We start from the raw sequence: 16,592 nt of genomic DNA, 5'->3' as shown, positions 1-16,592 counted from the left end.
AATATTGTAGAATCTGAGGAATGTTTGGATCAAGGGGATTTTGGCCTTTAGCCTGGTTCCAGGTGCAAAATCTTTTCCATTTTTCTGAATAGGTTTTCCTGGTGCTGAGCCTCCTGGCCTCCAGAATGACATCCATAACAGCTTTGGATAGAGGTGTTGGTTGATTGTTTAGGTAATTTGCCATGCAGCCAGGTTTAAAGTCTTGAGCTGGCTGTGTAGAATTTGATTGTCTTGCTGGGTGAGCAGGTGAGGAATTTGTGGTAAAATCCATGGTGGGTCGTGGGCCATGTTCTTTAGAATTGGATACCAGTGCTGGAGTGGCCAGTCTGGTGCAATGAGTATCATTTTTGGCCTCTCTAATCTGACTTTCAGCAGCACCTTTGCTAGAAGAGGCAGTGGAGGAAAGGCATACACTGTTAATGTTTTCCAACTGAATGAGAGGGCTTCCACTTTCCAAGCTTGTGGGTGGAATGTCCTTGTACAAAATTTTTGAAGTTGGTAGTTTTGGGGGCTTGCAAACAGATCTATGTCTGGGCGTCCCCATTTTTGAGTTATCATTGCAAATACTTATGGATCCAGTTTCCACTCATGGGGATCCATGATGTTTCTGCTTAGGTCATCTGCCAATGTGTTTTTCTTTCCTGGCAGGAATTATGCTTGTAGTTGAACTTGGTAAGACAATGCTGTGTTCCACAAGGTCATTGCTTGCCTGCATAGAGGGTAGGAATGTGTGCCCCTTTGCTTGTTGATGTACCACATTACTGTGGTATTGTCCGTCTTTATTATTAGTTGTCCTGGGTGTAAGAGGTCCTTGAAAGCTGTTAGGGCATTCTGTATTGCTAGCATTTCCTTTTGATTGATATGCAGATGCCTTTGATCTGCAGTCCATTTGCCCTGAATGCACTGTCCTGCCATGTGTGCTCCCCAGGCATAGTCCGATGCATCTGTTGTCATAGTTTGCCTGGCTGGGGGTAAGGTGAAAGGCTGACCCTTGTTGAGGTGACATGCCTGTGCCCACCATAGAAACTCCTGTTGAAGGCAGGGAATGAGTGGTATCATTGTTTCCAAGCTGTGGCTGTGCTGAGTCCATACGCTTTTCAGGTACCATTGTAATTTCCTCGTATGCAGTTTTGCAAATGGTATTAGTAGTATGCAAGATGCCATGAATCTCAAGGCCTGCAGAATTTTTCTTGCAGGGAGTTGGGTCTTTGTTGTCATTATTTTGAAGTATTGAGTCAGCTGTTGTTGCTTGTCTGGCGTGAGGTAAGCCATCTGGGCCGTTGTATTCAAGCTGGCACCCAGGAATATTATGTTTTGTGAGGGCACTAGTTTTGATTTCTTTTCATTTACTGTGTACCCTAGGCAACTTAGAAGGTGTTTGACAAATGCCAGATGTTTTAAAAGAATGTCCTTGCTTTCTGTTTGAATAAGGCAGTTGTCCAGGTATGGGTATATTTGAATTCCTCTTTGTCTGCAGTATGCAATTACTGGTGCCAGGCATTTTGTGAAGACCCTGGGCACAGTAGATAAGCCAAAGGGCAGTGCAGAGAATTGATAATGGGTTGAACCTGCAATGAAGTGGAGGTATCTTCTGCAATTTTGTCTAATAGGGACATGCAGGTATGCCTCCTTGAGAGCCAACGTTACTAGCCAAGCCTTTTTGACCAGCATGGGAAGAAGCTGCTGTAGTGTTAGCATCTTGAATTTTGCTACTTGCAGATAGGTGTTCTGAACTGAAAGATCCAAAATGGGTCTCCATGCTTTGTTCTTTCTGGGGACTAGAAAGAGTCTTGAGTAAAATCTTTGTCCTTGCTCCTGTGTAGGTACCTGTTGAATGGCTCTCATATCCATGAGAGCTGTAATTTGTTTTTGTGCCTCTGCCCATTGATTTGGTGGCAGGTTTGGCATTCCTTTTATCCTTGGCAAGGTATGAAAGTGAAATCTGTATCCTTGTGAGACAATGTTTAGGACCCATTTGTCTTTTATGATGATGTGCCAGTTGTCTGCAAAAAGTGCTAATTTTCCTCCCAAGGGAGCTGCCAAGAGAGATTTGCTTGGTAGTTGGAGGGCTGAGTCATTGTGTTTGTCTTCTGCTAGCTTGAGGCCTGTCTTCACCTCCTTTCTGGGTTGCGGCACCCCATTGGTGAGGTTTGTAAGGGCCTTGTGACTGACCTCTGCCCCTTGGGCATCTGTATTTGCCCCTCTGTGGTCTGTCAGAAGCTGGAAAGGACCAGTTTTATGTTGGCCAATTTCTGCTGAAACGAAAGGGTTGTACCTGTAAAAAAATCCTTGACCGTCTGCATAGACTTTGCCTTATCCTCCATTTTCTTTAAAACCTCTTCTGCTTTGACACCAAATAAGACATCCTGTTGTAAAGGTGCATCCAATAATTTTGCTTTAACATGATCAGGTAGGGTTTGTTCTTTTAACCAAGCATGTCTGCGTATTACAGACCCAGTAACAGCTGCTCTACAGGAAGCTTCCAATGAATCAAATCCACATTGCAAAGTATGTTTGTCCACCTGTTCAGCTGTATGCAACAGATCCAGCATTTCCTTGAATGCAGCCTGTTCAGAATGTGTGCTCAGTTTTTGTTTTAATTGAGACATTAGGAATTGCTGATATTTCAGCATGTGAAAGTGACAATTTAATGCTCTCATAGCCAGAGTAGCTGTGGTGTAAATCTTCTTTCCCCATCTATCTAGGGCTCTGGAATCCCTTTCAGAGGGTACAGGATTTTTAGCCATAGAAGCTTTAGCCCCTTTGGGACCTTGGGAAATTGTTTCTGGGTCAGCCAGAGGGCTTTTATAAAGGAATTTGTGTGTGTCAGGTACTCTGTAGTATCTGTCTGGTTTGGCTGGAGCAGGAGGTAGGGAGTCTGGATTTAGACTAGACTCTAAGTAAACATCATCCACAATATCTAAAACTAGAGGGATAGCAAGTGGTCTGTGCTGGGGTAGTAAAAGAAACTCTCGGAGCCTTTTCTTAGAATCAGAGTAGTCCTGGCCTTCCCAGTGGAAATGTTCCCTCATGGTATGTAAAGTTTCCCCAAAGGAATAGTCTTCAGGGGGAGATGCTGAGGGAATAGAGTCTTCAGCATCAGAGTCTTCATAAGGGGGAAAAGCATAATCCTGTTCCTCAGAAGAATGTGAGGAAATAGAAACCTGGTCAGAGGAAGCATAATCCTCCTCTTGTCTTGGCCTTTTATCAGGAGGGGGATGGGAACCCCTGAATAGGGTAATCAAATCTTCAGCCATCTTAAGCATCTGTTTCTTAGACATGGGGCCTTGAACAGGAGACTGATGTACAGTCTTTTTTGGTTTTAATGGAGTTTTTAGCTTAGCATAAGATTTAATGGTGAGTGTAGTCAGTCTGAAGACACCTTCTGAAACCGAAGGCATTTCTACTGCACCAGGATCACCTGCTGCTCCGGTGTCAGAAGGGCCTAATGAAGATGGTTGCAACTGTCTAGTACACTCCGCTTGAGAATCCGTAGCTGTCTAGGGTTCCATTTCCGTGGTCATCAGGGGTTGCGTAGGTGCCTCATTGAAAACCGGAGAACCAGCGACAGGCCCAGCAGAGGCCTCAGAGTCTGGCTTGGTTCTAGGCTGCCTGTCCTTATCCTTGCGCTTTTTATGCATGCCGGTCGTCAGATGCTCCGATGGCATGATATAATTAAATTTCCTACCAAAGTAATGTCATGCAAAGTCAAAATGGCATTTGATAGTTCGTTTATTAAACCTAGCAGAAAATCGACAACCTGTGACGTTGTGGTCTGGACCTCGGCAAGGAATACAATAAGAATGGAAGTCCTTATGAGGTATTTGCTTTCCACAAGAAATGCAATTGTTAACTTTTTCTGACATCGGACTGAGGCAAGAAAAGGTTCCCCAACAGGGTACTTAGCTTTATTGAAGACTTCGGACTGAAATTCGATTCAAAAATCTCAGGTGTCGGCCGACCGGCACTTGCGAACTGCTTCTGCTTTGGGCACCGTGCGGCAAGAAAGACTGAAGAAAATGGCGTCGGATGCCTCTTATATACCCCTGGCGCACTGATGTCAGGGAGGAAGTGACAGCAACCAACGCCAGACCAAGACTTTGGAACTCTGGCCGACTGCGGGACTGCCTGATGGAAGGATAACCCAAGTGTGATCACTGCAGCAGGGTAACACGATGAACATCTGCACATACATATATATATGTATATTTTGCTGTAGATATATCTATATCTTGACATATATATGTAGACAGATTTGTGTAGATGTATGCATGGAGAGCGTGGGTTATATACAACTATTTTGAGATATATATATATATATATATATATATATATATGTGTGTGTGTGTGTGTGTATGTGTGTGTGTGTACTCACACAAATACATCTAGATGTTAAAGTACATTTACTGTACTGTTGAATGATTGTGCTGGATGACATGCTTTTGGAGCCATCAGATTTATCTATATCTGTCATGGCTTAGTGGTAATTCACATTGTCTATGGTGTGTTGGGTCCTGGGTTCGAGCCTTGCAGACACTGTTTACTGTGTTGCTGGGAAGAACATGGACCTTCCGGTGACAGTGTCATACACTCATTTGGCTTCTATATTGCTTAACCTGTGTAGCTTACCCCCGCACAAAACCACACACAACTGCTCAAAATTGCCTTCATCACACTGTATCCAACGGGCCATGTTCTGCCCAGCAACAAAATATACAGCTCCTGCAGGGCTTGAACCCTGGACACTGCACACCATAGACAAGGCGATGTACCACTAAGCCATGCCAGATACACATATATCCGATTATTTCAGAAACATATCATTCAGTCCGGTCATGCAACAGTACAGAGAATGTTTACCAACATCTGGATGTATGTCTGTGTACATATATACATATCTACACAGATACAACATATATATATCTGTACACATATATAAATATATATATATATATATTTCTGACACTAAATACATATATATCAATATATCAATATATCAATATATATATATATATATATATATATATATATATATATATATGAGCATATATACATATATATATATATATACAGGTATATATGGCCATACATCTGTAGATAGCAATAGCAGATTAACAAATGACACATATGTCCTCCTGCACCATTAATGGGGTTGAGAGGCCCCACACACTATACATGTTGTACAAATAGGCATCCACCCCAGCCAAACACGTCTGCCCTGCAATACACTACCAAGTGTTGGAGATCCCATAACCAGGGCCTGTGGCAACAGGGGCACACGCTGTTACCTGTACTACATCCCACCTGCATGATGTCAGGCTGGTATTGGTAACATATCATGCAGTACAGTCTGGCTCCCATGGGGAATGTAATATGTGGAAGCCATCAACATTCACAGGATACAGATACACAGAAACAGATATGCAGATACAGGTATATATATATATATATATATATATATATATATATATATATATATATATATATATATATTTATATATACATATACATGTGACTACACATACATACATGTGACTACACATACACACGCAGTTACATGTACAGTAAGATACATAAGTGGAAGGTGCACACAATATGGAACAGCCACTATGCCTACAGTTGACCCCTGAAATACTGGACACTATATGTGCCACCCATACAAATGACAATAGTTGCCTGTAACATATACCCACAGTGAGGTTATAGGTAAACACCACCCACAGGTTTGCAGACATGGAAACCTTTAATCGTGTACTATTACAGTTCTATATGCCTTGCCATAAAGCTGTTTAGACACTGACAACTATATCAATGGAGTAATGATATTGTGGACCAGTTACAGTAATACAGTAGTCTGGAAAGGTTCACAGCTGTTTCTGTCGAGGCCAAGCCATTCACATTGTACAATAGGAAATACACACTGGGCCACAGGATACCTAACAATCAACAGTATGTAATGCAGGTGTGTAGTTCAGCAGCCTTTATCAACACACTGTACAAACTCAGTAGGTGGTAAAGACATCATATGACCACATGGTTTGTAACTGCTGCATAACATGGCACAACTGACACCATCACGAGCACACTGACAAACAGAACAGTTTGTATGGCAGGGGGCAGTAGTCCTGCATTAACCAGATCCATGTCAGTAATATATATATATATATATATATATATATATATATATATATATTTATATATAGGTGAAGTATATGGTACTGTACATCCAGATACCTTAAGGCAGCTCAACCCTGATACTCCCACATTTTGTAGCAGCCTAGGTCATTTATGGTGCTCCCACCCTAGATTCAATAATACAGGGCCATATACCACTGTTACATACACTGGCCTCTGGAGTGCATAAGGGCACACATGTACTGTGTAGGTGACGCCTACACATATATGGACCCAGCCCCACCGTATGTGTGTGGAATACAACAGCAGTGGATGATGGCAGCACTAGCAGTGTGCTATACTCACAGCCCTCTATGGATCAACCATCGACATCATGACATATGTGCAAAGCTTGGTATGTAGGTGATGGACAGAGGCTGGAATACAGGCACATATGTGGACAACTGTTGCCATACACTATGCAAGGTGCTGGTGTTACAGGATAGTCTGTAACATACCCTTAGTCAGGGAATTGAGGGTAGAAACGGTCATGGATGTAACCATGTACAGATAACACTCAATACACATACTGCCAGTATAATATCTGACACAGGACCTGTGTGGTGGACAGACAAGACATGATAGGCATAGCTCTGGCCGGCATGAGGATAGGCCCACAGTTGTGTGCTATGCAGACGGACTGCATTCCATGGTAAACTAGTATGTACACCCACACCCTGATACAAAGCATAACACAACTCTACTCGCAGTTTGGCTGTAGTTCCTGATCATCCTACAAATATATGGCTGCCCCGAGAGTGCCGGTTCTCCTGTAAGGGCTATTGCTACCTGCTGTTGATAGCACTGCTGCTCACACACAGGATGGATGTCCATCACACAGGAGATGTAATGGGACTACGCACACATGATATGGGGATTTATAGTAGGTGGTTGCCATGACAGTGTTAATTGGGTGTAGTACACAAGTGTAATCATGTATATCTGGCTATCTGGATAAGTATATGTATATATATTCCCACCATATGTCCTGGACATGAAGTGTAGGCCAACCCCAGCCCATATGATCCCAATGTCGTAGTTGCAGGGGATGTCAGGTATGTATAGTAGGTATACTAGTAGACTATTGCTACTGTCATTGGGATTGTCTTCACAGATATGGTGTGTGTGGGAGATCACATCTGCTTATAACATGTGTACCATTGGCTACTGACAGATATCCTAAGGACATCATTGTACAGTACCGCTGTTAGCACGTAATGCAGCAGAGATACTGGCCAATATATGTGGAAAGTCTGACACACTCTGTACAGTCCAGAGGTATACACATAAGCTCTTAGTGCTGCACATGTGTACTATGCCTGACAATATGGATGCAGACGGCCAAGTAGATGGGTATAACACATAACGATTGGTATATGATGTCCACCAGAGATCATGCATTCACACATCCCTGTCTGGCCTGACACGGCATGACCGCTGGTATAGGGGTGCCATAGCCACATGCTACCCAACAGATATTAACATACATCTGCACTGCATCCCACAGCCCTGTCTGACATACATGACTGTTAAGGGAGGCCCGGCAGCAGGACATCTGGCTAGTATCTGCACATGACATCCCACTGGGTAAGTACACTCAGCTGCTAGGCATTTCACAATGCACTGTGCAGGCAGACTGGCTCAACACTGGCCTACATCTCCTAAGGGGGAATGCACATGTACCTGCACATAAAGCAGGCTCAACAGGCATGTCACAGCACAGGGTAAGATACACCTGTGTGAAAGTGCATATCCACAACCAATATGAACATAGCCACAGCCACATATGGTTAGCTAGCATGGTATTACAGTATATGGACTATGTGTTCTACACCATCCTCATATGTGCCACTCACAGACTGAACCTACATATACTGGCCTGCTACACAGTTTGGTCTGATGGCTGTCTGTGGTATGAGACATGTGTGTGCATGGCCCTACAAACATGTATGCCACTACAGTACCATACAGTGGAGCAGCATGTAACATCTGATAGTAGGGGAACTAGAACAATGTCATCTACCACAGTCTGTGCACATGCTAAGGTACATATTAACAATACACACACTGTCGACATTCACCATAGGTACTTCATAGACCTCAGTACTGTACGAACATCCACAGAATGTGCAGGTAATGTCATGAAATGTAACCCCTACTGTACATAACATGTGTAGCAGTCAGATATATCAGTGGCTTGTTCTCAGATATGATGCCACAAATTATGCTGTACAGCACATATGCACCACTTCATGCATGACATATGTACAAAGGTTGACAGAGGTGTGGCTGGAAGCACATACACAGGGCCAATATTGACATGTTGCTGTGATACCCGCATACATTTACTGTTGTTACAGGTTTGTTGCAACATATGTCCTATGAGGATATGACATCTGTGACTATCACGGCTTTCTCCATCTACTGACTGCAATCGTCACACTACCTCCTGCAGTCCACAGCTTGATGCTCCGTGGGTGACACATGAAACCACGGACACAACACTGCCCAGGCTGCAGATGACCCTGCAGATGGGGATTCCCCATAAACATGGAACTGACATGGCAGGTACTGAGACATGTACAACAGCCATATCCACACAAACACTGTTAAACCAACATTACTCCAAATGCAGTATAGCAGCACTTAGTCTGTAGTCAGGTCAGGCACATCCCCCTCCTGTTTGTTGCACTGCTTCCACAGTGTATGTTGTTAGAGGTACACTCCAATCCATCTGAGATCATGTTTGCCACATGGCAGATCTAGTTCCTGCTCACAATGGATGAAAAGGGCCAACACAGCCATGATGTTCCTAGGTATTGGAGTGTGTTTCCATACAATTGGCTATGGGAATGTTACCACAGCTGTTTCACATGCAGTCAGCTAGGGGAGGGCTGCGATTCATGCAGAGGCTTTCAGCTGATCCTGAGCATTACTTACAATACACATGCTGCTGCCTAAGCAAAGCAGGTGTAGGTCTCCACGTCCACCAGAGAGGGGATGAGTGATGCAGACAGACAGAGGTGAATACATGTCAGGGAGGGGTGGGAGGGTAAAACTGAAGCATGTTTGCGTCACACACCTACCAGCACAGGATATCAAACCCCTGACAACAATGTAGTGCTAGTACAGTTTGATGCAATTATTGGATGCACCACACGGGTTACCTGTTGTGGAGCACTCAGAATATATATGTGATGGTGAGTGACATCTGCAACAGGGATACAGTAGCTGTACGGCAGGTGACATACACTTGCCTGTCCACATGAATGGGTGCCAGCATCAACACAGCCAAACTCTCACAAGGACACACACACATTGACACACACATGACAGGGCCAGGTGTACAACTCATTGGTTGTGGGAATTGTCACATCACATCACTGTGCAGGTATCCCATGCACCACACAGGTAATATGGGGGCTGTATGGGCAAAGGGTATGGGGAGGTGTCTGACATCAGACAGCATGCTGCAATATGCCCATGGGAGTTGTAGGGAGTGTGGATGTGAACATATGCAGCATGCAACACACACACAAACACACAAGGTGCCAGTACTGACATGCATGGGTGCATGTCTGCACAGGTGTGTGGTGTTTGACTGTGCCAGATGGCTGTCCAAGGATAGGTGATGGGTGTACCTTGGCATCAGGCCACATGATGATGGTCTGCATTGTGACTCAGGGATGTAGTGCCTGCATTTGCCCACACAGGTGGGTATTGTAGCCCCCATCTGGTCACCTGGGGTGACTACTGTGTGTGGCCAATGCTGTGCATTGCTTGCCATGTCTGTGTTCCTTAGTCTATGACATGGACAGTATCTGGGATGTGCACACCTCCCACATGCATGTACAGTGACATGTGGAACTGTACCTGGGGTGTCCGGCCCATGTTGTGAACACGGATTATCATCAGATGTGCCAGTTCTGCCCACCTGTGGTGGGAACTGTTATTGTCCAGCAGCTTTATCCTGTATCTATACATTGAGAGCATGTTATCAGCATTCCCTGGTGTCAGTGGCATCTGTCCATACAGGGCATGTTGTCAGGCATGGTATGTCCTTTGTGGGTCACATGTGATGGCACCACAGGTGGTGCAGGTGTCCATTGGGGAACATGGGGGAGGTGCACTGTCTGCACGTACGTGCATATTGGACAGATGGACAGGGTGACATGCCCTCTGTGGCCCACTGCTGTCACTCCATAGTTACTATCAGTGGCCAATATGCAGTGTACTACCCACATATTGGCTGTTACCTAAGCATGTGTGTGTGTATGGCACATAGGTTGAGAGTATGCTCTGGGTAATACTGGGGTTGCTAACTGTGATTGCATGGCCGTGATGTCACATGTATGGGTATGGCTTTGCACCCCAGCCTCTCAGCCATATCACATCTTTTATCCCTGTATGGTGGACATTGTGATATATAGTATGGCCACCATATAAGAAATATGCAAAACCCGCTCCACACTGGCCACAGGTGTCACACAGTCACAACCATCTCTACACAGGATACGGGTTACAAACACACACATGCACACGCACACCTGTCATGTTTAGGAGTAGAACCCCTACCTAACTAGTTTATTACACTACAGCACTATGCAGTTATAGTACAGGCCATGAATATTACTGGAGTAGTCCTTCCCCAAAAGTGTATTTCACAATGGCTGACACCAGCAGGATTGCCAAAGTAGGGCATTTGAAATTGATTGCGAGAGACTAGCCTAAAATGCATTGCTCCCTACACAGACAGTGACACACAATACATCCAGAACTGCCATGTGTGGGGATGGAACCCTACCACGGTTCTAATTCACACTACAGCAGTATGCAGTTACAGGACATTCTAAGGAGATTACTCGTCTACAACCTTCCTAGAGGCATATTTCTAAGTGAGTGACATCAGCAGCCTTGCCAAAGTTGGGTATGTGAATCGTAAGGGTTTTGAGTACCCTAAAAACTATTGCTCTCTACACAGTCAGACATGCACACAAACACACACAGTTTCCAGGTTTGGGGTTGGAACACCTACCTAACTAGTTTATCACGCTACAGCAGTACTCAGTTATGGGATGTGCTACAGAGATTACTGGTCTACAGCCTTCACAGAGGTGTATTTCTAGGTGGGTGACATCAGCAGCCTTGCCAAAGTTGGGTATGTGAAATTTAAGGGGTGTGAGCACCCTACAAGCATTGTTCTTTACACAGTCAGACATGTACGCATACACACACACACACACACACACACACACACACACACACACACACACACACACACACACACACACACACACACACACACACACACACACACACACACACACACACACAGTTGGCAGGTCTGGGGTTAGAATTCCCGTCTAACTCCTTTATCACACTATGGCCGTACGCAGTTACAGGGCGTGTTATGGAGATTACTGGGCTACAATAATCCCAGATGTGTATTTATAGATGCGTGACATCAGCAGCCTTGCCAAAGGTGGGTATGTGAAATGTAAGGGGTGTGAGTAGCCTAAAAAGCATTGCTCGCTACACAGTCAGGCATGCACACAAACGCATACTCTCTCACACACACACACACACACACACACACACACACACACACACACACACACACACACAGTTGCCAGGTTTGGGGTTGGAACACCTACCTACCTAGTTTATCACGCTACAGTGGTACGCAGTTATGGGATGTGCTACAGAGATTACTGGGCTACAGCCTTCACAGAGGTGTATTTCTAGATGGGTGACATCAGCAGCCTTGCCAAAGTTGGGTATGTGAAATGTAAGGGGTGTGAGTACCCTAAAAGCAATGCTCTATACATAGTCAGACATGCACGCATACACACACACACACACACACACACACACACACACACACACACACACAGTTGGCATGTCTAGGGTTGGAACTCCTCCTAACTCCTTTATAACACTATGGCTGTACGCAGTTACAGGACATTCTACGGAGATTACTCGGTTACAATCGGCCGAGAGGTGTATTTCTAGGTGCATGACATCAGCAGCCTTGCCAAAGGTGGGTATTTGAATTATAAGGGATGTGAGTAGCCTAAAAAGCATTGCTCTCTACACAGTCAGACATGCACACAAACACACACTCACACACACAGTTGCCAGGTTTGGGGTTGGAACGCCTACCTAACTAGTTTATCACACTACATCAGTATGCAGTTAAAAGATGCGCTGCAGAGATTACTGGGCTACAGCCTTCACCCACTCACCAGACTGAACAAGGAGAGGGTCAAGGTAAGCTGCCTGTCAGGCGCCAGGATCTGCCAGATAATGCAAGCACTCAGATCACTCCAAAGCAAGTACAAATATGACTCAGTCATTGTCCATGCGGGTGTGAATGACCTGAGACGTACCTCCCTGGACTACATGAAAAGAGACATAGAGGAGCTCTCTAATCATGTAGCCCAGGCCAGTATGACCCTGACCTTGAGTAGCATCTTACCCTCAACAAGAATGATGCCACAGTATAAAGACAAAATGCTCAATTTTAACAACTGGCTTAAGTATTGGTGTCATTCAAAGGGGGTCCAGTGTCTGTCAGCCTGGGATGACATGCTCGACAAGCCATGTTGCTTCACTAGGGATGGCCTGCACCTGTCACCTCTGGGCTTTTGGATATTGGCAAAGGCTCTTGCCACCCCCATAGTGCCTTTTTTAGGCAAGGATCAAAGGACAAACCCACCTCCATAGATAACACTGGGAAAAAGAAACTAAGGGTAACGCTACTCAACGGCAGAAGTCTAAAACTCAAGATGTATGCACTCGAAGCTCTCCTCAGTATGGAGAATATCGACATCTGTGCAGTAACAGAAACCTGGTTTAAGGCTCCCGAGAGCACCCCAGCACTACCAGGTTATACCTCATACCACACTTTTCAGCCCCAAAACTCGGACCGAACCACAAAAGGAGGGGGAGTATCCATATTTATCAAAGATACTCACACCTCCAGGTTAGTGGCACTGCATGAAGCAGCAAAGACCATCCATGTGCAACTAAAACTGCCTTTCAGTTTATAGCCTGCTGCAGACCACTCTCACAAACTCAGGAACCTCACTCGGCCTTCCTGAAAACACTGGAAAATATGAAGGTCTCTCCAAACACCATTATACTTGGTGATTTCAACTATCCAAACATAGACTGGGAGCATTATAGGTTCATAGGTTGGTACTAGGCTATCAGCCCTAGGACCTATACAAGCCTAGCCATAACAATTCCCTGGCTATTTCTTCCCACATTATTTACTTTCCTGGACCCCTGTCTAGCAGGGTGACTGACGTGATCCCTGGGGTGAATTTTCTTTCTCCCATCCAATCGTCAAGGTTCCTCTTGAAGAGGTCCAAAGAGGCACTCTGCTTGACATGTATGGGCAATCTATTCCAGAGTCTGGGGAGTCTCTGGGTCAGGAACCTATCCCTCCAGCATGTTTTGTTTATTGTGATGACAAGGTTTAGATCCCTGAAGTGTGTAGCTCTGAGGGATTGGGATTTCTTTAAGTGTAGCATGTCCAACATCTCTGCTTTTGACATGGCCTTGTATGTTAAGCAGAGATCGCCTCTGAGTAGACGATATGTGACAGAGTATAGCTGGAGTTTTTTAAGGCGGTCAGCATAGGGCATCTGCTTTAGGCCTGTGATTCTTTTAGTGAGGTATTTCTAAGGCCTTTCCAGTTGTTGCAGATGTCTTGAGAGGTACATACCAAATGGGGCGTTGTATTCTATAATGGGTCTAATGAGGGATGAGTACAGTGGGACAATGACCTCCTTTTTTCTGGATGAAAAGCCCTTCATGATGAGGTGTGCCACATAGAAGGATTTCCTGACTGTTGTGGCGATGTGGTTATCGAAGGTGAGACCACTGTCCACCTGTGTCCCTAAGTCTCTTATCACACTTTCTGTGTTTAGTGTACTGCCACCTATATGGTAATTCATGGATACATGTTTTTCCCAAAGGGATAACAATACATTTCTTGGCATTGAGCTTGAGCCCATGGCTCTGGCACCAAGCATCTGTTTCTGTAAGGCCCTTTTGTAGAGTATCCACATCATTTGGGGATTCAATAATGGCTCCCAGTTTGCAGTCATCTGCAAACTTTGTTAGCCAGAGTCCCTTAGTGTTGACCTGTACTTCAGAGAAGTAGATGCCAAACAAGAGCGGCCCCAGGACTGAACCCTGAGGTACTCCACTTGTCACTTGTCTGGAGCTGGATTTGGAGTCGGCTACTTTTACAGTGTGGGTTCTATCAGTAAGCCATTTAGCAACCCATTGGGTGACATAGGGATTAATGCCCAACTTAGTAAGTTTATCTATGATTCCAGAGTGGGGGATGGTGTCAAATGCCTTGGCAAGGTCTAGATAGGCTGTGTGGACCACCTTACCCTTGTCCATGGCTCTGGAGAGTTTTTCAAAGAAGTCAATCAGGTTCAGGAGACAAGATCGGCCCTTCACAAACCCAAACTGGGTGGGGTCCAGTGTTTGAAGGTTGCCAATGTCTTTGTTTATAAGTTCCATGATAATACGCTCCATGGCTTTGCAGATAAGGCTTGTCAGACTGATGGGACAGTAGTTTCTGGGATCCAAGGTGGATCCCCCCTTGTGGATTGGGATAACTGTAGCTCTGCACCACTCAGTGGGCATGAAACCTGAGGTGAGGCTATGATTAAACATGACACTTAGGTGAGGTGCCAGTTCATATTGTAGTTCATGTAGTACACAGCCCGGGATGTCATCTGGTCCCATGGATGCTGTATTCCTCAAGCTCCAATGCCCTAGCCCAAAGATTCCTTGAATTTATAAACTCAAATGCTGTGGAACAACTAGTCACCACTCCCACAAGAGGGGAAAACATACTGGACCTGATCATCACCAACATGGGGACTCAATGCTCCACACCAGAAGTATACCCCTCATTGGTAAGATCGGACCATAAATTAATCTCACTGGACACCCACATCCCGTCCCCACTCCCAGCCCAGAAAACCACAGTGAAAAATTTCTCAAAAGCTAATTTCACACTTCTCAAAACCGAGGTGACATCCTTCAAAGCCCCCAGGCCAGTGGAAACTACAGCCCAATCTGCAGAAACCTTTATAAATGCATTCTATGGACACCTTCAGGAATGCATGGATCATGCAATCCCAAATAAAACCAAGACCCAATCTTCCAAAGACAGGCGTCCAATCTGGTGGACCCCAGCCATAAATAAGCTTTACAACAAAAGGAGAAAGCTACTACATGATAGAGCAAAAAACTAAAAGGGAAGGCAACTCTGATCAGTACTAGCAAAAAACTATGGTCCCTTATAAAATCATCCAAGGCCAGCTTCGAGAGAAAAATTGCACAGGACACCAAAGATAATCACAAGGCCTTCTTTAGTTATGTTAGAAACCTGGGTGGCAACTCCCAGACATGTTCAGAGTTAATCCAAAATGACAAAAAATACACTGAACCCACAGACATAGCCAACATCCTGGCAGACAGGTTCAGTGCAAACTTCTCCCCCCATCCCCCCTAAAGATCAAATATGTATCCCAGCAGAGAGTCACCTCCCCGACAACTCAGATGCTCAAGTAAGAGCTGCCCTCTCCAAGGCAAAAAACACAGCATCAATGGGACCAGACGGTGTCCCGGGCTGCATCCTACACCAGCTCCAAGAAGAGCTAAAACCACATATAAAGTTACTGTTCAACCTTAGCCTTAGTACACGATAAGTACCCAAGGAATGGCGTACAGCTACAGTGGTCCCGCTTCACAAAGGCGGTGCCTCAACAGACCCTGGAAACTACCACCCCATAAGTCTGATTAGCCTGGTCTGCAAAGCTATGGAGCGGATCATCATGGAGCTTATAAACAAAGACATTGGGGACCTGCAGATGCTGGATCCTACCCAGTTTGGCTTTGTTAAGGGGAGATCCTGCCTCCTGAACCTAGTTGACTTCTTTGAAACAGTCACCAAGGCCATAGATGAAGGGAAGTTAGTACATACAGCCTACCTGGACCTCGCAAAAGCCTTCGACACAATACCCCACTCGGGCATCATAAATAAGCTCTCCAGCTTAACCATCAACCCCTATGTCATAAGATGGGTTGCAAACTGGCTCAAGGATAGAACCCACATGGTCAGAATTGTGGGAGCCATGTCAGACTCTAAACCAGTTACTAGTGACATCCCACAAGGCTCAGTCCTGGGACCTCTCTTGTTCAGTATATACTTCTCTGAGGTACAAGCTAACACGGGAGAACGATGGCTGACCAAGTTTGCAGACGACTGCAAACTGGGTGCCATAATCGACTCACCAACTGACACAGACATCCTCCAAAAGGGCCTCACAGAGAGGGATAACTGGTGCCAAAGCCATGGCCTGAGGCTGAATGCCAAAAAGTGC

The sequence above is a fragment of the Protopterus annectens genome, chromosome 17.part0, assembly GCF_019279795.1.
Source record: "Protopterus annectens isolate FY-2018-M chromosome 17.part0, PAN1.0, whole genome shotgun sequence".
In the NCBI taxonomy this organism is placed as follows: domain Eukaryota; kingdom Metazoa; phylum Chordata; order Ceratodontiformes; family Protopteridae; genus Protopterus; species Protopterus annectens.
This window is presented reverse-complemented; position numbering follows the sequence as displayed.